At 32.3% G+C, this 21,498-nt stretch overlaps 1 protein-coding gene across 2 annotated transcripts in view; it reads right to left on the bottom strand.

Annotated features, from left to right (window-relative positions):
* Positions 1-21,182, bottom strand: part of LOC145263799 (uncharacterized) — a 1,000,930-nt gene extending 979,748 nt beyond the window's left edge. For both annotated transcript variants that reach the window (XM_080120860.1, XM_080120861.1), the window contains exon 1: positions 20,260-21,182. The gene's annotated coding sequence lies outside the window, so the exon portion shown is untranslated. The remainder of the gene's footprint in view (positions 1-20,259) is intronic.
* Positions 21,183-21,498: the final 316 nt, after the last annotated feature.

The raw sequence follows: 21,498 nt of genomic DNA, 5'->3' as shown, positions 1-21,498 counted from the left end.
TCAAGAGATCAAAGTTGAAAGAGTTTACCTTTGCAGACTCTACCAAACTTCCCCGACAATTTTGGGTCCAAACACTTGAAATTTTAGATGTAGGTTACCTGGACACGAGTCAAACTTTTTAATATAATATATGCACATAAAGTTATGAACAGTACATAGGGCCCAAGCAAAGCCGGGCTGAACTGCTAGTATATATATATATATATATATATATATATATATATATATATATATATATATATATATATATATATATATATATATATATAATTAGTTATCATTTTAAAACCTGAAGATGCATTTAATTCACACTCATAATTTTTATTCATTTTTTATGAAATACATCTTACACGTGTTTAATTGAATAGCGGAAAACTACTAAACAACTCATCAGAGACATGAAATGCATAAATTTGTCTCTTATACAAAAACCAAGGCCAGCCTAACATTTAGATTAGAAATTTAAAAAATATATAAAAAATATTAGTATATATCAATATTAGAAAGATTTTCGGTTTAACGATGCCACGGAACAACAGCGGTAGTTCCCGTATGCAAAGGACCAAGTTGTGGCGCAAGTTGACGTCACAGCAAAGGAAGAGAAAAATCAAAATATGAATGCTTATTAATTTTAATTCATATTTAAAATCACGTAAATTATTTCGAGTGTTTATTTATTTGTTCATTTATTTATTTTATTTTTTTTCTAATTAGCACTGAAGCGTAAGGAGCTGGGAGGAGTAGAAAATCTTCCAGCATCCGTACAGTGATCCCTCCATCCATAGCCTTTGGCCCCTGAAGGAGCATAGGCCATCTACAACATTGTAGATGCTTTTGTAGAGAGGAGTTTTTTTGTTTTTTTTCGGAGTGAGGGTGCTGGCCCCACGCCCAACCTTCCCAGAAGGTACATACAGCGCCTAGCCTTTCCAAATGGTCACCCATCTGGTACTAGCCACGTTGCTTAACTTCGGTGATCTGGCGAGAACCGGTGTATCAACGTGATTGTGCTGCACATCCGTACAGTGAAAAGGTGGGATTTTGCTGCCAATCTGGCGGATTAGTGTTATCTGATTTTAGCAATCTTTTAGCATTACTTTTAAACAATTTATTTTTTTTATTCAATCATCTTACAATAGTTTTCATTCGACTTATTAACCTTTATCCATATCATTACTGCCCATCCTCGGGTGGCTTTTGACTTGATAAGTAGCGAGTTTTAAAATGTTTTAGTAAAATAAAAATATTAAAAAAACTAGATATAGTAAGCTTCATCGTGAAACATCGAAATGAAAACTAGACCAGAAAAATAGTCACAATTTTTACAAACAAATCTTGTTTTTTAAACAGTGCTTGTTAAGATAGAGTCGACAATTTATTTTTTTTTTAATGTCATTTTAAGCAAAAACAATATTACGTACTTAATTGTCATGTCGAAAATAGTAATGAATCCAAAAATTACGAAAAATCATCGCGTAGAACAACCACAACCACTACTGTGTTTTTAGTAAAAAAAAAAAAAAACAAACAACAAAATCTATCGCAATAGGCTAAAACGTTGGTTCGTCATTAAAATGTAATCTAAAATATGCGTTCCGAGTTATGTCCGCTGTGTATGAACTCTTCACCGTCTAGTTTATAACATCTAAGAAAAGTACAATTTCACCCAATTTTCCGTAAATAAGTATTAACTAGAAATAATGGTAATCATGAAGAAAGAGAGAGCCTGTTTCCTCCGTTTGCCTATAGGTGGCGTTAATGTCTGTCCACCCAGTTACGGAAGCACAAAATGTATATAATGGCACCGTTGAAATAAAAATAAATGTTTTTATTAGATTTTAATTTTAAACATGTTGTTTTTTTTTGTTTTTTTTTTTTTGCAAACATATTTAAGTTTTATTTTGTTTTGTTTTCGCAAACATATTTAAGTTTTATTTTTCCAAACATTTACGTTTTGTTGCTGGTTTATTTTCAAACATTTACGTTATTTTTGTTTTAATTTTAATATTTTTTTTTTTTGCAAGCATAAATTAAATGTTTTTGCTATATTTTTCTTTTAAACATATTTATGGGTACAACCGTTTTTCCGCGAGTATTTTTTACGTTCTTATAATAAAAAAAGTCAACGTTTTTTCTTTTATCTTTTTTTTATTGACCCCCCCCCTCTTTTTTCTTAATTTTTCTGGACTTATTCTACTTTTTCCGCGAGTATTTATATATATATATTTGAAAAGGGATATTGTAAAACCTGAATATTACTTGAAACTACTATAAAAAATTTTTAAAAAAATAGCGCGGTACAATAAGTGCATAAGCAAACTTTTCTAAAAGAAAAATATTTCAAAAATATTTAGTTTATGCCTGCAAAAAAAACAACAAAAAAAAACGTAAAAACAAAAAAAAAACGTAAATGTTTGAAAATAAACTAGCAACAAAACGTAAATGTTTGGAAAAATAAAACTTAAATATGTTTGCAAAAACAACAACAAAAAAAAAAACAAACGTAAATATGTTTGAAAAACAAAAACAAAAACAAACTTAAATATGTTTGCAAAAAACAAACAAACAAAAAAAAAACATGTTTAAAATTAAACATTTATTTTTATTTCAACGGTGCCATTATATACATTTTGTGCTTCCGTAACTGGGTGGACAGACATTAACGCCACCTATAGTCAAACGGAGGAAACAGGCTCTCTCTTTCTTCACGATTACCGAAATAATTTTCTACTCTATCAATGTCCGTAACTTTTGGATATATTACTATTTTCGGTCAATGTGCACCGGCACCGTGCACCGAGTCTCCAACCTGCAAATAGTGTTTATTCCGAAGGCTGTTTTTAACATGAGGAGGTTGAAAATAAGAAAATGCCTTTCGGAATAAACATCCTCAACCTCCCAATGTTAAGAACGGCTTTCGGAATAAACACCCAGACAACCGGTGGTACACATTGACCACTATGGCAATTAAGTACGTAATATTGCTTTTGCTTAAAACGACATATTTAAAAAAAAAATCGATCTGTCGACTATCTTAACAAGCTAAGGAAGAACGATAGCTCAATTTCATAAATTGCATGGTCGTAAAAAAAAAAAACACGTATTCACCTACCACACACACACACACACACAGAATTTATCTTCCATAATATTAACTGCCGTAAAACGCTATATCTCGAAAACGGAATGAAAGATCATTTTACGTTAAATTTATGTGCGAAACTGATCTCTCGCTCGAAATTCTAATTTTTTCTTGTATTCTTTTCGCCAAATTATTCAGTGTTTGTTACAGTTCACACGTAACCGACTAGAAAACTATAGCATGTATTTTTTTAAGGGAGTTAGCTGAAGGTTTTAATCTACATTAATAAGACTAACATTTTTTTTCTGTACTTCTACAGTTTATCGCCGAAAATGGAAACGCCCTTTTTCGGGCACCTGTCATCAAGATAAGAGGGAGAAATCAATATTTTAAACTATGCATGATTGCATGATATATATATATATATATATATATATATATATATATATATATAACTAGATATTAATTACTTCCGGAAAGAACTATTTACGATCTGCCCCAGAACATCCCCAACCTACCCATGTTAAGAACGGCTTTCTAGGTTGGGGGTTTATTCTGAAAGCCGTTCTTCACATGGGAGGTTGGGGGTGTTTATACTATGCTGGGGCATATAGTATTTAGTCCTTTCCAGAAGTAATAATTATCTAGTTTAATGTTTCTTTTTTTTTTTTTTTTTTATTCAATGCTTTCGCCGCTTCGGTTATGGTTTAAAATACTGATTTCTCCCTGATTCTGACGACAGGTGCCCGAAAAAAATGGCGTCTCCATTTTTGGCGATAAACTGTAGCAGAATATTTTTTTATAACAAATAAAATTTCAACTATTTAATTATATTGAAGATTTCAGTTTTAAAGTTAATAATTTAAGTAGCAAACAAGAACGTCATACAAATTAAGCATTAAATTATTAATTGAACTGCAATTGCTTTAAAAAATAAAACTAATCTGATTACGATAGTGTCGTTTCATCTTAAAGTTGAAATCTTCAATATAGCTAAAAAAAAAAAAATGTAATCATAAATACGGTTTACGGTAAAAAGAATCTGGTCTCTATTTGTGAATGGAGTGATGAGGAATTTGAAAATGGGAGAAATTACGGAAGCCCATAAGCAGAATAATTTTATGCATATTCTAATTGAATTCATAAATTCTGGTGAGGTATGTTTGTTTATTTGTGATTAGAACCAATTTAATCTGGAATCTTTTAGAAGAGGAAAGAACACTGTTCTAACAAAGTCGACCAATATAACGAAATAAAATGTGTGTAATGCCAATGTTAGCTTCAAAAACAACAAAACGTTAATATTAATGTTGCTAAGGCACCTAACAATTATTTGTTTTATGGATTTATGTACCATACGAAAACATTACTGCATCAGTTTCAGTTATTGAAGTTTTTTTTCTTTTCTTTCTTTTAGCTTATTCAATAAAATAGCCAATTTCTATTCCAGCCACCTATATTATTTAGAGTGAAATGGATTTCAGCATTACTTCTAAACAAATTCATTTTTTTGGCGGATCTGAACGAGAATCACCCCGGCTTTCGGAATAAACATCCCCAATCTCCCCATGTTAAGAATGGCTTTTTTTTTCTTTTTTTTTTTCAGTGGTTTATTATTGATTGGACACTAATATATAAGGGGGGGGGTAGATTCTCGTTCAGGTCCGCCATTCTTTTTACTGAAACCATGTTTTAGAAGAAATAAGAATAAACAAGTTATAGCGTGCTTCTTCGTTGTACACGTGAAAAAGCAGATTCCGAGCAATGCGAGGAACTAGTGCCAAAAACTTGGATTAACTGCCCTAAAATGGTAGAATGACTCGGAAACGGGGGATCATTTTACATTTAATTTTAATTCGAAAAAGATTCCCCATTCTAAAATACCTTATTTGAGCGAAGGACGTTATCCGATAACTTATGTATTTTATTTAATTTTAGTGTGTGTGTGTGTGTGTGTGTGTGTGTGTGTGTGTGTATAAGCGATTTTCAACTGGTACCGATTAAGGTCGACCATGCTTCCGTAACGTCTAATAATAATAATAATAATAATAATAATAATAATAAATAGGCCAGGCCAGATTTTTTTCAATGGATATCGCTCGAGACAATGCATGAAGCCACTTGATGTAAAGAGCTAAGAACGAAACATCATTATTGCAAAGACAGGGAATGCCTATTGACCTTAGGCTTGAAAAGACCAAGGCTCTGGGTAGAAGGAAAACAGTGAGCAGGAAGAGAGTTCCACAATCTTGCAGTCCTTGAAAAGAAGCTACTGGAATAGGAAGCTATATATTACACTGAGGTACTAAACCAGCAGATTGATGGAGACCACTAGATCAGCGAATTAAACGAGCTGGAATAAAGGAAGCAGGGAATAGTTTACACGATTCCGCAGAACACAAGCCATAATAGTATTCATAGAAAAGACTGAGACTAGCAACATCACGTCCGTGAGAGAGGTTTCAATGAAGAAGAAAGGGTATCTATATATCTATAAAAGTGAACGTGTCTGTCTGTTTGTCTGTCTGTCTGTGTGTCTGTGTACATTTCCCTACGCAATAACTCTGTCAATTTTTAGTCTATAGACTCGAAATTTGAAATACCGGGTACTGAGATTTGGGAAAATCGATGTGACGGGTGTCAGCCAGAAATTTGGCTGTTAAGGGGTCAAATTTCAACGATTTGACCTTTAAGAACTCTACCAAACTCCTCCGACAATTTTGGGTCTAGACACTTGAAATTTTAGATATAGGTTCCTTGAACATGGATCTAACTTAATAAAGTGATTTGAGCCCGAAACAATAAATTTTAAGGGGTCATAATAGGGATCAAAGTTTTTAAAAATTAACCATTTTTGTTTTTTTTGTTTTTTTGCTTTTTTTGCACAGCATACACCTCCAAACACCCGAGCAACGCCGGGCACCCCTGCTAGTAGTAAATATAGTCGCCATCTTTATAAACAAGACAAGAAGGGGTTAGCTAAAAACAAACGATAACTTAAGTTTATAAATTTATCTATTTATTAGAAATTGTTTGTTTTTTTTGTTTGTTTTTGTTTGTTTTTTTTTTTCAGAGTTTCGCCTTGTAAAGATGGAGACTATATTTTTCCTATCGAGTTTTCATTTCAGAATTAAAAGTTGCCTATAAATTTAGTGCTTTATTGATTTACTAACAGACCGCCCGTCATTGCCTGGTCATAAAATACGATTGAGTATATTTTGATTAATGCAGATTTCGTATTTATTATTATTATATTATACTAGCATGGTTGCCCGGCATTGCCCGGGTGTTTGGAGGTGTATGCTGAGCAAACAAAAAAAAAATGGTCAATTTTGTTTAATTTTGACCCCTATTATGACCCCTTAAAATTTATTGTTTTGGGCTTAAATCAAGTTATTAAGTTAGATCCATGTCCAAGGAACCTATATCTAAAATTTCAAGTGTTTAGACCCAAAATTGTTGGAGGAGTTTGGTAGAGTTCTCAAAAGTCAAATCGTTGAACTTTGACCCCTTAACAGCCAAATATTTGGCCGAAAACCGATCACATAGATTTTCCTAAATCTCAGTACCCTGTATATAAAATTTCGAGTCTGTAGACTTAAAATTGACAAGGTTATTGTGTATGGAAATGTACACAGACACACAGACAGAGACAGACAGACAGGCGCAAAGACACACAGACACGTTCACTTTTATAGATATATAGATTAGACCTAATATATAGTAATGATTTAAAAAGAAAAAAAAATGACTCGTTCCAGTGCACCAGTGCAAAGTGCACCACTCTGCACCAGTGGTTGGTACAGCAACACCACTACCGAGAATCGAAACCAAAACGTTTAGCTAACGATTTACTTTTTCCAAGAGAAAAGATTGGGGGGGGGGGATAAAATAGAAAGTAAAAAGATTCCCGGACAACGTCGGATCGGTACAATTTAGACGTTTTATTATTTACATTTATTCCAGAAAAAAAGAACTGCTGACTACTAATAAACACTGTAAAGAGGTCACGTGGGTCAACTGAGTGTTCGCTCATCGGACTCCTGTGTGTTTGATAATAAGTACCTGATAACCAACGTTCCCCTCTCCCCACGTACACAAACGCTCACTTTTGATGGCCCTGTACCTAATTTGTTCCAAATATTTAAATTGAAATTCTCTTTATTTATTTATTTATTGCAAATAAAGAATTTAAATAAGTTTGTTTTTGATTCTCCTATTTAATGGAACCCAGAAGTCTAGGGCACCTCCGGCACCATAGAGTTTGACCCGAATATTTGACCCAGCCCGGGGGGGGGGGGGCGGTTATTTGATACGTACTTATGCACAACACAGACCGTGCAGAAATAAAAACGGTATTATTTAGAAGCACATTCTTAACATGGGGAGGTCGTTTTTTTTATACTGTCACCTAATAATTTAACAAAAGACACCTACATAGGTTATCTTTAAGATTACTGTTTTCACTTCACTTCCGGTTGTCTCTCCCCATGTTAAGAATAAATTTGTTTCTAAATAATGTCATTATTTAGAAAATAACTTCTTATCACGGAGGAGTGGATGTGGATGGCTTCCTTTACATATTCTGTACTTTCATCTAACAATTTAATAAACAAAAGATACCGTAAAAATCGATTTAAAACCAAGAAACAACCGGAAGTGAAGTGGAAACAGTAAACGTAAAGATAAACTCTAAAAGAAAATAAATTGTCTGTATTCTAAAAGAAAAGTACCGAGTTGATATATATTTTTGGCATAGTCTGAAAAGTAATCGAAATTTTTTAATTGATTAAAAAACAAAAAATTCGGTTTGTATTTTTATTTTAACTTACTAAAGTTGAATTTTACAGAAAAATCGACGCTTATTCAGAATTAAAATGAAAATCGAAATACTGAATTTCAATTTAAACCAATGGTATCTACTTAGTTGTCGTGTTGAAATTAGTAACATATCCAAAAATTACGAAAATTGATAAGTAGAAAATTGATTATTACTGAAAACAGTTTTCGAAATAACTTGAAAGTTATAGTTCCTATTTACAATGTCTCCCCACGGGACAGAGTTAGACACCAGGGTCTTTTTTTAATGTGGAGAAAAGGAACAAAAATAAAAATTGTCTCAGTCGTGAAGGATTTCTCCTCCACTGACAGAGAACAAGAAACTGAAGTGCAGCATCTGAAGAACAGATACTACACTTTGATCTTGACCCGAAGAAACAGAATAAACAAGGGAGGTAACTGTGGTCTGTCTTTTTACATTTCAATGGTTAAAAGCGTGAAAGTACGTATTTTTATCCTAACAACGCAGTAATCTGTTACTAGATGCGACATGACATTTGAGATGAAATTGACATAAAAAAATTATGTAGATAATAATTGTGTGTGTGTGTGGGGGGGGGGGTAATGGAAATTCTATTTTACAGCGTTTGATTTTCGTTCTCATTCCAAAGAAGCACTTAAAGATCTTCATGTACTCGTCACGGAATGAAAATGTCATATTCCAAAAATCACGTAATTTGATCAAATAGTTTTATTTTTACTAAGAGAATCAAATTCTTTAAGTAAGCAAAAAAAAAACAAAAAAAAAACACTCTCGCGTTGTTATCTTGGAAAAAAAAAGAGCGGATAAGTCCACAATAATTCGAACTGGCGAGGTCGGTCTTGTAATGCTACAGAGTTTGTATTAATCGCTTTAAATCGTTAAGAAAGGATTTTGACATTTCTGTTCTGTGACGAGTACGTATATCAAAGATTGGGTTTGTATGATGTACACATAGATACGAAAAAGTTGTCAAAACAACAAATATATAACAAATAAATATTATCAAAGGCAAGATGAGTTATTTTTCTACCAAACTGGATACATTTTTTGTGTTTTTATTCAATGTAACATGTTTATTCAGCTCGAAAAACATGCAGTGTTTACCGATGTATTGGAAAATTCAAAATGGCGTCCGACACTCTCTTTAACATGGTAAGTTTGGGAAAAGGTGTTATAAATAATAAACTAGACAAAATACTATTTAAAGAACACCGAATATATGTCAACTTATGTCACGGTAATATATATTGAGCGAATTTCTAACAGTATTTTGTCTAGTTTATTATTTATAACATATTTTCCTGAACTTACCGTGTTAAAGAGAGACTCGGGCGCCATTTTGAATTTTCCAATACATCGGTAAACACTGTATGCTTTTCGAGCTGAATAAACATGTTACATTGAATAAAAACATGAAAAATATATCCAGTTAGGTAGAAAAGTAACTTATCTTGCCTTTGATAACATTTATTTGTTCTATATTTGTTTTTTGACAACTTTTTCGAATCTATGTGTACAGTAATACAAACCCCAAAGATTTTCTGTAGTTTTTTGTTTTGTTTTGTTTGTTTTTGATTAGGTTGAATTCTATATAAGACCCCGAATTTTTATTTATTCTAAAATTTAAATCTTTACATTCGAGGGGAGAACGTAACGATACAATAAAAAGCAGGTGTTTGTTTAACGCAATAAAGAAAAATTTAGGTTTTATTTTGTTTTCATATAAATATTTGCGCCTACTAAATATTTCCTAAATTATAATCCATATAAGTAAATTATTTAACTAAAAAAATAAAATGACGGGGAAAAAAAAGATCTACGAAAAATCGTTTTTATTTCTAGCGAAGTTAAAATCGTTATATGCGGTGGTGCGGTGCGGTGCTTACTGCTTGTCAACAGAACGTTTTATGATAAGACAGTCACGTGTCGTAACACATTCTTGCACGATTTGAGCACATTTCCTTATATTTTTTTTAGTTTCTCGCCTCTGCGCGACTTACACAGCTTTTGTTTTACTATTAATCGCGTTATTGAATATATTTTATAAACTCGGCTTGGGAGTTTTATCCAGGATCCCCAAAATCAACGGAGATTAAAGTATTCCTCTAATGATCCGATCCTTAGTGATTTTGCGGTGGGAGTTTAGTTCTGTGCAGTTCTAGGAGGTTCACCTGACTTCTCGATCCCACTTTTCAACCCTGGTGTCTAAGTTCTTGCAGTGGGAGAAAACTAAACATTTTTAATCGATTTACTGAAATCGAAAGATGAAATAACATAAAATAAAAATATAATCGAATTACAGAATTAAGTCCACCGGAATGCATTTTCGTTTCTTTAATGTTTTCTTAATCGTTCAAGAAAAAAGGATGAATTATTTCGTGACACTTCGCAATACGGAAGGAATTTGGAAGCGTTTGTGTTGAATAATTTAAACTGGATTTTTTAAATTCTTAGCAAATTCTCATTTAATTAAAAGAACTATTTATATGGCTTTGAAGATAGAAGTAACGTGTAGTATCAGTTCTTATACCGCGCTTCTTCGTCGTTTTACTATACTACAATTTTTATTTTGATCCCATCATCCCAGAATACTCCCTTTTTTTTAGGATCTGGAGATTCCTCACAGTAAAAACCGCCCTTGTATCTGTCCTTAAGGGGGGGGGGCAAATAAGGCTACCTTTACGATTACTGTTTCCATTTCACATACGGTTTCTTCCCCTCCCCCCCCCCATGTTAAAACTTTCTTGTCTTTTTTCCTAAATAATAATGTTATTATTTAGAAAATAATTTAACAGGCGAATGGGGAGGTTCCTCTACCTAATCCGTACTTTCACCTAACAATTTAATGAATACACCGTAAAAAAAAAAAAAAAAAAAAAAAAATCAATTAAAAAAACGAAGCAATAACCGAAAGTTAAACGGAAACATTAATCGTCAAGATAACTGCAAATAAATGGGGATATTAACAAAAGTGGTTAGTTTCATAATTTAATTCCGATATTCCAGTTTCATTTAATAATTTAATGGCCAAGAGGCGAAACGGAACCTAAAAAATATGATGTAAAAAAAAAAAAAAAAAAAAGCAATTAATAAAAATAAAATTTAAAAAAATGATATTTGGTCAATAAATAAGTAAATAAAATAAATAATAACAAAAACTAAAGTAAAATGATTCCGGGGGGGGGGGTACTATCAAGGATATGAAATAAGTAAAGTTACCAGAGAATGGCTCTTCTTCGACGTTAAATTATATTTTAAATAAATAAATAAATATGGACCTAGTTAGTTTCACCAAAATTCTTTGAGATTTCTGAAACTGAATTTCAGGGAAGAGTAACTGTAAAATACGGCAGCTTTTCGGCATCACTGTAAGAGTATTTAGAGCACAAAAACAAAAATGTCCAATGCTTAAAACACTTCAAACGTTGGCTATAAAAATATTCAAAACAAAATCGGTAGAATGGCTTTTAACAGTAATTAATACACGTGTTTGGGAATCGAAGATAAAAATAAATTGACGATTTACACTTTCCGTTACCCCCCCACACACACACACACCAATATGAGACTATTTTATTTTCAGTGATTATATACATCGGGGCTGCTTCCCCGCTGACTATAATATAGTCGTTTTGGAAGACAGAGTCGTCAGATCGATTTTTTAAATGTGTTGTTTTAAGCAAAAACAACAGTACTTACTTGTCATGTCGAAAATTCATTATGTAGAAAATTAGGCGTTTCTGCACTATCGGAACGAAATTTCGGAAATCGTAATACTGAATTTCACATGAAAACAACATATTCCTCGTATTTCTAATCCCAATATTACGAAAATCGATAAGGTAGAAAATTATGGTGCTAATGCACTTGTTGTTCGGCGCTATTTTTGAAATATTATGCGAACAATCTGAAAAGCTAGCTGACAAAAAAAAAACAAAAAAAAACACAATTCTTTTAGAATTTCTCTTCTGATTTTGGAATTTTGTAATCATGACCATAGTCCCTTTTTTTTTTTTTAAGTTGATAAGTTCCTTTTCTTCTGATGAGTTAAGTGCGGAATAAATTTTTAAAAAGACGACATAATAATTGAATGAATGTTTCTGCGCTGTGAAACAGGTGTTGTTAAGAATTGAACATTTCAACAGACTTAAGGAATTAAACGGTAAGATGGTCAACATCTTAAAATTTGGAATATACTTTTGTCATTTATTTATTTATTTATTTATTATATACCTTAATATTTTTTAATAAAACATTTTTTTATGTATTAATATTCGGTAATGTTCATATACTAATGAAATGAACGTCAAAATTAATTGACTCAATTAATTAAGCTTCATGATTATCGGATTTCATAATCGAACATGCGTATAATATTTTTGCAAAAATCAAGACAACAAAATATAAAATAAGAACATCATATGGTGTATTTCCTTGTGTGTTACAATTGTTTCATAACCATTTAAACAAATTTAAACATTATATCATTTAAGAAATATTCCAAAAATAGCTACTCTTCAGACACCAAAATACATTCGTTCACCTCGTTCGTCGTCATTTTATTTGATTTGTTTATCTATTTTTTCGGTTAACTTTCGAAATGAGTAAGTATCCCACTTCTATATTTCTTATTTTTTCTATTTGTATATTCATTTAATCTATTAACGTTTTTTTCTAATTTTTCTAATTATTATTATTATTATTATTTTTATTTAATTGATTTACTCCTAAACTACACCTTCCAAATTTTAGTCTATTTGTATCTCCAATTATTTATTTATTTTTTTTTTTTTTGAACTATTTAAAAGTTTATTAAAATAATTTTATACAACGTAAAATCCCCCCCCCCTCCGATTTCGGAGACATCTTAGCGATTTAGGTTAGTTTTAACAATTTTTTTTTTTTTTTTTATCTATCTATGCGAGATAAATGTTTTTTGTTTTTTAGGAAGGAGGGTGTTCTACTTTTTAGGCGATTACGTGACGTTTTATAGCTTCGCAATTTTGACTTAGGGTTAGTAGTAAAAGAATTTGGTTAACCGTCTTAAAAATCTAGAATGTCCAGAAAATCGAAGATTATTTTTACATTAAAAATTTACATCATGAAACTGATCCCAAATTCTTAAGTTTAATTATTATTATTATTATTATTATTATTATTATTATTATTATTATTATTATTATTATCTTGTTTCCACCTTATTTTCAATGTGTTCATGCGTAATCGCCTAAAATAAAAAGTAGAACCGGTTTTGTTTTATGTAAGGGGAGAGAGATCGGTACGGTGGAGTATGTTGATCTACAAATTTACCAAATAAATAATTATATTTTTAAGCAAAAATGTGTTTGGTTCAAATTGGAATAAAATGAATTGCGCTTGGCTTTAGAAAGAAAAAATTTAAAAAAAAAAATTTGTAAAAAGTCCGCTGGGCTGATTAAATAAATTATCACCTAAAACTGACATGTTTTGAATTTTTCCAGAAAACACACACACATGTGCTGCTACAGCAAGTAACACAGGCGTATTATTTGATTTTTTTTATTTTATTTGCTGCTAGTGCACTTATTGATCCGCGCTATGTTTTTAAATAGTATTTTCAAATTTGATTAAAGTTTTATGATATCTGTTTTTATTAAATTGTAAGGTTAAAGTACAGAATAGGTGCAAAAAAACACCCTCCCATCCCGATGTTAAGAATGGCTTTCTAAGTAACGTTATTATTTCAGCACGGATCAATAAGTGCACTAGTACTTTTTATTTTTGTAAACTTTACGATTTAAGGGGATACGCCCACATAAATTGTCCAAAAAATATTTTAAACGAGTTAGATAAACGAGTTAGAAATAGAAATAATAATAATAATAATAATAATAACAACAACAACAACACACACACACACAAGAGCAACAAGCGCGGGCCAGACAAACTGCTGCAAAGGCAAAGCATGAAACACTACATGGAACCAAGAACACTGAAGCAGCATATCTTTAACCCTCACCCCATCCTTCCATTGCCCACATCACTGCCCCCCCCCCAAAAAAAAGAAAAAAAAAAGAGTGAGACTAAATAACCAAGTCAAGTAGAGTCAAGGAGGAAGGAAAGACAGAGGAATGAGCACTGACCAGACCTCGACTGTATAAGTGCGAAGAGAACTGGAACCTTGGGGAGGCTTATTGCCACTCAAATTCCAGTGAAGACCAATAGCCGCTATCAACGAGAAATCAACGGTGAGCAGCTGTTGCGATAATGCAAATTTATTTGCAAATGTTATCGAAAGAGGTGGAGACTGGAGAGTACTGGAAAACTGGGGAGACTTGTTGTCACTCAGCTTCCAGGGAACACCACAGGCTGTTTACAAAGAGGGATCTTTGATGACCTCAGGTCATTGACCTGTGTTAAAGCTCCTTGTGAGACAATAATAATAATAATAATAATAATAATAATGATAAACATGAAGAATTGCTCCAATGCTCCACCCTCGAAAATTTCTTTAAAATTACCACTCATAAGGTTTTCGGGGTCGCTGAAAATGATAATAACGTTTAAAATTACGGCAAACGAGTAGTTTCCGGCCACCAAAACAAATTTAAACAGGTAATTTCAAAGGATTTTCCGGGGATGGAAAGAAAGCCCCCCCCCCTAAAAAATGTGGGTGATCCTTTTACGTTAAGTTACTATAGAAAAGTGACCCCCCACTTTTTTAGAACTAACATTTCTTCATATCTTGGAAACTACTCGTTTGCCGTAATTTTAAACGTTATTTTCGTTTGCAGCGAACCCGAAAACCGAAATGAGTGGTAATTTTAAAGGAATTTTCAGGGGGGGGGAATACTTCGTATTTACCATAATAATAATAAAATTAATAATCTACAAGTTCTACACCCCCCCCCCAACATGCATCCCCCCCATTGTTTCATCACCGTTCCCCCCAATAAAAATGTGGTACCAAAGGGCCGAGAAGGGTCAATAAGGACTGAAAGACCGAAACGCGAACCCCAACAAGACCTCAGCTGGACAAGCGCAAAGAGAACTGGGACCTTGAGGAGGCTGAGTGGCGAGTGCCACTCAAATTCCAGTATAAACCAATGGCCACTACCAGTGAGAAATCAATGGTAAGCGGCTGTTGCGATGATGCAAATTCATTTGCAAATGCTAGGAGGTGGAGAGAGCTGGACGTCTGGGGAGACTTGTCACTCAGGTTCTAGAGAACACCACAGTTTTCCAATCAGATCGTTTGTTGACTTATGTGAAAGCTCCATGTGAGCCAATAATAATAATAATAATAATAATAATAATAATAATAATAATGGGATGTCTGAGAAGATACAACGGATAAAAATAATGAAAACTGCAGAAATATTAAGGAAAATCCTTGAGTGTGGAAACTAACATCACACATGAACAACAGACACAAACTGGACACAGAAACGGCTACAGATGTAAAACACAAAATAACATCAAATGAAATCATGGAAACTGAAACGGTATAATTGTAAGATATCCCCATGGGCCCCTGTGTCCGGCCACCCCCGTTTGTGTGTGTGTGTGTGTGTGTGTCACCATAATCTGACACCACACCAAATAAGTGAGAAGGGTCAAGGAGGATAAGAAAGACCGAGAAGAGAAAGCACTAGCCAGACCTCCGCTGGATGAATGCAAAGAGGACTGGGACCTTGGGGAGGCTTATTGCCACACAAATTCCAGTGAAGTCCAACGGTCGCTGCCAACAAGAAGTCAATGGTAAGCGGCTGTTACGATAAAGCAAATTCGTTTGCAAAAATTATCGAAAGAAGTGGAGAGTACTGGAAATCTGGGGAGACTGGGTGTCACTCCGACTCCAGGGACCACCACAAATTGTTCTCAAAGAGAGATCTTTGATGATGGTCTGTGTGACTACTCCTAGTGAGTAAACGATAATAATAAACCACATGTTTGCTCAACATCAAATTTTGAGCTATAATTAAGCAATACGTTTTTTGAAAGGATGCGTGCAGTTTAAAACGACAATAATATGTGCTTGGTAAAAAATCTAAAACCATTGATCTTATTATGTAACAGGCATATTATTATCCAGGCAAGAGAGGGTGTAATGTGAGCACATTTTTAAGTATACTATTATGTGTGAGGCGGATGGTCACTACGATGGTCTTGGCCATACTTCTCAAGAAAATCGTTTCAATTTTGAACTAAACGAACTGTGATATGTTATTGCTTATACTCGTCATCAAACGAGTTTTGTATTTGGTGAACATTCCAAAGCCAAATATATATTTATTTTTACTTTCATAATATTTTATTGTCTTACACGTGTTTCGTTCGATAGTGGGAAAACACCAAGCAACTCATCAGAGACAGTTTATATGTTCCCCATGAATAAAAATTTAATTTTAAATAATTTTTTTTAATCCTTGGAGTATAAAAGTTGTTAACTCATTAAAAATATATATAGTAATGTTGGGACGATTACTCGGAATCGAAAAAAATCAGAACTTTTGGGGGTATCTGAATCGAAAAAAAAAAATTGTGTCTATTTTCCGATGCCAAAAACGGTTCCTTTCATTACCTTTTTTTAAAATTTAATTTTGTTTTTCCAGTAATCGGGGGAAAATAACAACTCAATAGTTAAATAATTAGAAATTTATAAAGAATCGACATCGGTAATTGTATCAGAATCGGGAAAAATGTTGGAATCGTCCCATCACTAATATATATATATATATACTAGAACAGCCGCCCCCACACGATTAAAATTAATGTCTCGGACAAAATAGTTTTACACAAATTTTTATGTTCCTTTAAGAAGATTAAAATCAAGATATAATAAAGCTACACCGGTGCTTTGCTTCTATAATATAATAACGAAAAGAAAATGTTGAATTTCAAGTAAGACAAACGGTATATACGCAATTGCCATGTCGCAAATAGTAACATATCCAAAAATTACGAAAAAACAATAAGGTAGAAAAAATAATTATTCTTGAAAAACAGTTTTCGATAAAGTTTAGACGAAGTTGTCCGACATTTTGAACTACGTTCATTACGTGACGTAAGCAACAGAACTTAATTATCTCCCCTGCCAACTTATCCTTTTTTTTTCTTTAGTAAAAGTGAAAAAAAAAAAAAATCGTGAAATGAATCAACATCGCTATGTTAAACCCTAACATAGCGATTTTGATTCATTTCACTTTTTTTTTCATTAATAATTATTTTTATACCATATTTTTTTTTTTTTCGTAATTGTTGAATATCGTACATGATAACTACGCTTGTTTCACTTTGAAATTCAAAAGTTTTTCGTTATTATAATATTGGGGTAATAATGAAGAAAGAAAGAGCCTGTTTCCTCGGTTTGACTATAGGTGGCGTTACTATCTGTCCACCCAGTTACGAAAGCACAAAATGTATATAATGGCACCCTTGAAATAAAAATAAATGTTTTTGTTATATTTTAATTTTAAACATGTTTTTTTTTTGTTTTTTTGCAAACGTATTTAAGTTTTATTTTTTCAAACATATTTACGTTTTTTTTTTGTTTTTGCAAACATATTTAAGTTTTATTTTTCCAAACATTTACGTTTTGTTGCTTGTTTATTTTCAAACATTTACGTTTTTTTTTTTTTTTTTTTTTTTTGCAAGCATAAACTAAATGTGTTTGCTATATTTTTCTTTTAAACATATTTATGGGTAGAACTGTTTTTCCGCGAGTATTTTTTTACGCTCTTATAATAATAATAAAAACAAATCAACGTTTTTTTCTTTTATCTATTCTTTTATGGACCCCCTTTTTTTTTTAAATTTTCTGCACTTATTTTACCTTTTCCGCGAGTATATATATATATATATATATATATATATATATATATATATATATATATATATATATATATATATATATGCGCGTGATCAAAGAAAGAGCCCCCCCACACACACACAAACGTAAATATGTTTGAAAAAATAAAACTTAAATATGTTTGCAAAAAAAAAAAAAAAATGTTTAAAATTAAAATATAACAAAAACATTTTTATTTCAAGGGTGCCATTATATACATTTTGTGCTTCCATAACTGGGTGGACAGACAGTAACGCCACCTATAGTTAAACGGAGGAAACATGCTCTCTCTTTCTTCATTATTACCTATTGGTAATTTTTTACTTGGTGTCCAGAAAACTACTTCTTTGCGGAAAATTTAAACGCGATATTCGTTTTCAGCATACCCGAAAACTTATAAAAGTCGTCATTTTAAAGGAAAATGTTAAGGTGGAAACCAAGTAAAAATTTACCCTAATATAGAAGAAGCGCCACTAAACCTTATGTTTAGAATTCTTATTCGATTTTTCAGCAAAATCCATTTTACACGATTTCGATTCTAGAAAATGCCTAAAATTTTAGGCCTGAGTTTAAAAAGTCTTGAGAAAAAAATTAAATTCTTGGAATCTTGCTAAATTGGTGTCTTATGACCATGGATTAAATTTAATGCAAATTGTGAAATATTTGAATTTTCAATTAAGAGGTCAACGCCCGCCAAAAAAAATAAATAAATAAATAAATAAATAAAAATAAAATACTACAATGAAACTGAAATTTGGAGAATATTTATTGGTACTCCTTTTTTTTTTAATAGCATTTGCGGATGGTTAAAAAACGAAAAAATAACTAAACCATTTACTGATAATTTCTCACTTTTACAAATATTTTTAACAAATAAATGTTATCAAAGTCAAGATACTGAGAAATTGTCAGTAAATGGTTTAGTTATTTTTTTTTTCGTTTTTTTACCCATCCGCAAATGCTATTAAAAAAAAAGTCGATCAAAGTCGTCATTTAAAAAGAAATTTAAAAACAAATGTCTGTAAAAGTGAGACATTATTAATAAATGTTTAGTAACGTTTTTTCTGTTAATATTCATAAAGAGTAAAACTTTTTTTTCAAAATAAATAAATAAATAATGTGACAAATGATCGTGTAGTTACTACGACAACGTCAGTAAATAAAAAAATGTTACGTGCGCTTGCGTCAGGAAGGGAGCGACGCGTGTTTTTTTATGCTGGTCGCCATGGAACTCAACGCCCAAGGAGTACCTATTTATTAATTGATGTCATATATATGTTCACCAAAAAAAAAATCGAGGTTCCCGAATTTTCATGAACGGTCTCTCATTCCCTTTGCATAAAAATAAATATAAATAAATATAGCTCACATTACGACCCATTCTGCGTAGCATTGAACTTTGTATACAGTACACAAGCATCGGGCGCCGCAAACGCCGCATCGGCACACTAAACAGCTTCACTCGTGCAATCGTGCATTGTTTATACATTTTTATTTGAGTTTCATTTATCATTTTCTGAGGAAGGAGGTGCTTTGTTTATTTCCAGTCCCGTATAACCGTTTACTTAATAGTATTACCTACCCGAACACGAGCGACACTTCCATAAGTAAAAAATACTGCATATACTTAGCTGGCACTGACAATTAAGGTTATATAAGAGATGGTCCCGTACGGTCTCAATGAGAGCATCCTCCAAAGTATTACCTATTCCTTCAGGAAAGTGTGTGTGTGTGTGTGTGTGTGTGTGTGTGTGTGTGTGTTTGTCGGTGTGTGTGTGTGGGGGGGGGGTTATTGCGAGTCACCTGAGGTGCCTCCACCGAGGAATGCGGACGAGAGATCTTTTGTAATCCTCAAAAGTTCCCCTCCCCTTTTCGTGGAGGAGCTGGACTTCCCCACGTGAAACGTACCTTTTGTGAAGAGAAATGGCCAATAAATGGTATGCAGATTTACCCCCCCATATACACACACACATCTTGAATGTTCTTAAAATAAATGGGTATCTTGAACTTTTCAGCTTTAAAATAGCTGCCATGAAAACATTAAGCAAATTAGTATGGTTTTTAAACAATTTATTTTATTGTTCCATGAATAATTTAATAACTACACAATACGGTAAAAATTAGGTAATGAATGATCAGCCTCAGCCATCTTAAAGCTGAAAAGTTCAAGATAACCAAATAAATGAATAATAGTAATAATAATGAAGTAAAAAAAAAATTTAACATTGTAAATAAGCTGTTACATCAAAATAAAATATTTCTGAAATAAAATTAACGTCGGTACTTGTGCAGTTTACGAACCTTGCTATTTTCTTTAGGATTTTTAAAATCATTTTAAGCTCAATTAAGTTTTGACGATATCTTTTGTTTATCAAATTGTTAGGTGAAAGTACAGAATAGTTAACAAAGCTCATGTTATGAATGGTTTTTTAAATAATAACGTTATCATTTCAGCACGCACGGTCCATATTTTGCATAAGCATCCTAACATATTTAAAATATTTAAAAAAAAAAAAAAATAAATCTTACCTTAATTTTTAATTTAATGTTTTTCCTCCAAAATGTTCAAGTGCTTAATTTTTTTAAATTCTCCACAAACGTTTTTTTTTTTTTTTTTTAAAGGATTTTTTTTTTTTTTTTTTTTACTGTTAAGTTTCCAGGGCGATTTTTCCTTTTAATAATTTAGTATTTTTTTCAATTCCCTTTTTTCTTTTTTTTTTTTTAGGGGTCAAATTCTTTCCGCCCCCCAAAAAGTAGTTGTGATGTTGAGGGGAAAACAATATCAATAAAACAGTATGATAATAATAATAATCCGGTTTTATTGTGTTGATGTATTGGCGTCCTTTTTCTCCTTCTCCGTCTTTTCGTGATACAAACAAGAGATTCCGTCCTCGATTTTGGTGGTACCAATGCCTGAAACATTGATTCTATTCTAGGATCTAGGGAGATTTATTTTGAAAAGACATGCACTTTATTTTCCTACCCTTCTTCGGCTTACTTCTACGATAGAAACATAACATAGTACTACTAGTATTAGTTATTATAGATATATATATATAGAGAGAGAGAGGCATATAACTAATAAACTCTACTAGCAAATCGCTACGCGTCCCCTCTTACATAGAAAGAGTGAAAGCCAGATTCTATTATAGCGAGAAGAAAGAAAGAGAAGCAGGGCGCGAGTACTTTGATAGTTGATATAATTTTACTAGTTCAACGGCCACTAACTCACTACGACGGCTGCCCACTGACAGGAGAAACGCGCCCCTCCCTGTTAGTAATGAGTATTAGTTTTCGATGGTGCCATTTAGTTAAATTTTAACTATTAATTTATAACAGGGTTAAGAAGGGCTTAAACAACTAGACATATAAAGACGACTCTTAGTACTGCTTATTCCTCTATGAAGGCGCGCGAGCACGCTCTCTCTCTCTCTCTCTCTCTCTCTCGCTCGCCCCGCGCGCACCGACTCTTCTAAAAATGTGTGACCGTTTTTTGTTGTTTCACAAACACACATATTATATACCCGCATCAGACATACACATAGATATATTACACACACACACACACACACACACACACACACACACACACACACATATATATATATATATATATATATATATATATATATATATATATATATATTAAACATACATATGTATACATATAGCCAATACACACGCATGCCCATATTATATACATATATTTAATATATATGTGTGTGTATATATATATATAATATATTACATGTACTCACACAGTCACAC

This window comes from Euprymna scolopes, chromosome 39 (assembly GCF_053919585.1).
Source record: "Euprymna scolopes isolate OS-2025 chromosome 39, ASM5391958v1, whole genome shotgun sequence".
NCBI classification, from domain to species: Eukaryota; Metazoa; Mollusca; class Cephalopoda; order Sepiida; family Sepiolidae; genus Euprymna; species Euprymna scolopes.
This window is presented reverse-complemented; position numbering and strand designations above follow the sequence as displayed.